The sequence below is a fragment of the Gastrolobium bilobum genome, unplaced genomic scaffold (assembly GCF_033153095.1).
Source record: "Gastrolobium bilobum isolate Gb01-03AN ecotype WA unplaced genomic scaffold, APGP_CSIRO_Gbil_v1 utg130915, whole genome shotgun sequence".
NCBI lineage: Eukaryota > Viridiplantae > Streptophyta > Magnoliopsida > Fabales > Fabaceae > Gastrolobium > Gastrolobium bilobum.
The window spans coordinates 21,128-23,267 of NW_026897354.1; the positions used below are offsets into that span (position 1 = coordinate 21,128).

At 41.3% G+C, this 2,140-nt stretch overlaps 1 non-coding gene across 1 annotated transcript; it reads left to right on the forward strand.

Moving 5' to 3' along the window:
• Positions 1 to 1,290: 1,290 nt before the first annotated feature.
• LOC133306187 (small nucleolar RNA R71) lies at positions 1,291 to 1,397 on the forward strand. The gene has a single exon (XR_009750855.1). It is a non-coding gene; the product is annotated as a small nucleolar RNA R71 (small nucleolar RNA).
• Positions 1,398 to 2,140: the final 743 nt, after the last annotated feature.

Here is a 2,140-nt window from a genome sequence, read left to right on the forward strand (position 1 = left end):
AGAAGATCCTTCATGAATTTTGCATAGTGAGGCATATTTTCCAGTGCTTCAGAAAATGGTATGTTAATTTGTAAATTTTTGAAGATATCCAGAAATCTTGCATAGTGCTGCTTCTGAATCTCTTTCTTCAACCTCTGAGGGTAGGGAACTTTAGCATAGGGAGATAAACTAACTGGCTGTTCTTTCTTGTCAGCCATCTTCTTCTTTTCCCACTTCATCATCTTTTGCGGGGAAGCATTTTTACCAACTTCTACCTCTCCTTCATTCTTATTGTCCTTCCCTTCCTCTTCTTTGTCAACTCCAACTATAACATCACTAACAACTACTTCCTTCTCACTTTTCTCATTCCTCATTTTCTCTCCTTCATCATCAGAGACTACTTCTTCAACCACAACCTCTTCCTCGTTCTTTTTATTTTCCACCTTCTTTTTCCCTGGTTGAAGTACCAACCCACTTCTTGTCATAATTGCTTTACAGTGCTCCTTAGGATTCACCAGTGTATCACTTGGAAATTTCCCTTGTGGTCTCTCTGATATCTGTCTTGATAATTGACTAATCTGGGTCTCCAAATTTCTGATTGATGCTTCCTGATTTCTGAAAGAAGTTCTGGTCTCCTGCATGAATGCAGTTGTCTCTTCCCTGAATGAAGTAGAACCCTGAATATAATCCTGAGTTGTCTTAGATAACTGAGCAAACGTTTTCTCCCATGCAGCAGGATCACTTGACTGCTCCTTCATATGTGGTGGTGGAGGATGTAATGGTGGATTCAATTGGTGGTTGGAACTATAGCTGAATCCTGGGTGTTGATTCTTGTTTTTCCATGGTGGCATATAAACATTCTTTCCCTGATTGTTGTAGTTCCTTTGATTATTCTGATCATACCACACTCTATTCACCTCTGCTTGTTCTGATGATCCCCCATAATCACACTCCTCTGTCACATGGCCCTTACCACAGATAGCACATACACTCTTTGTTTCCACAGAAGCTACCTTTTGTGAAGAGAGTTGCTTAATAAGGGTGTCTAATTGGTGCTGCTGTTGTCTCTGTGTCTGCATCAGTTGATCATTCCTTGCCAACAAAGCATCATACCCATCCAACTTGATAATTCTTGTCCTTCTGTCAGCCACTGGAGCATTATCAAATTCTTGAGATGCTAATGACTCAAAGATATCTAAGGCTTCTTGAGGGGTCTTGGTAGTCAATGATCCACCAGCAGTGGCATGCACCAAGGTTCTAGTGTTAGTGGTCATGCCTTGCAGGAAGATTGCTGCTTGTTGCCATGCCTCAATTCCATGCTGTGGACATTTCCTCAACAAAGTCTTGAATCTCTCCCAAGCCTCATAAATAGATTCTGACTCTTTCTGCTTAAAGCTTGTAATTTCATCCTTCAACTTGGCCCTCTTGGATGCTGAGAAAAACCTTTGCAAGAACTTGGTTTGCAAATCATCCCAAGTTGTTATACTTCCTTGTGGCAATGATTGCAGCCATCTCCTTGCATCCTCCGTCAGTGAATGAGTGAATAGTCTCAACAGAATTGCATCTCTTGGGACACCGTTTATCTTCACAGTATCACTCAACAATAAGAAGTTCTCTATGTGCAAGTAAGGGTCCTCCACACTGGTTCCAGCAAACTGATCCTTCTGCACCAAATGTATCAAAGCAGGCTTCAATTCAAAGTTGTTGGGCTCCACTGTTGGGCGCACAACACTCCCAATTGGAGGAACCACTGAAGCAGTCATGTATTCTCCCAGTGTCCTCTGTGGTGGTGGTGGTCTGTGATTCTCTGCCATTATATCTTCCTGATTAACCGTACTTGATTCACCAATTTCTTGCAACTGTCTCCTTTGCCTGGCTGCCCTTTTGTGCTTCCTCAATGTCCTTTCTAATTCTGGATCATACAACAACAAATTTGGATCAAGTGTACCTCGCATGTACCAGAATCAAAATTGACCAGAAATTTAACATAAACTAAAATACTGAAAATAAAAGGATTCAATCTCAGAATTCTATAGTATCAGTTAGTGTTGAAAAACAAATTCCCCGGCAACGGCGCCAAAAACTTGTTGGACGTTTAGCAAGTGCACTAGTCGTACAAGTAATAAAATGATGAGTAAAGATCGTTCCCACGAGGAATTGT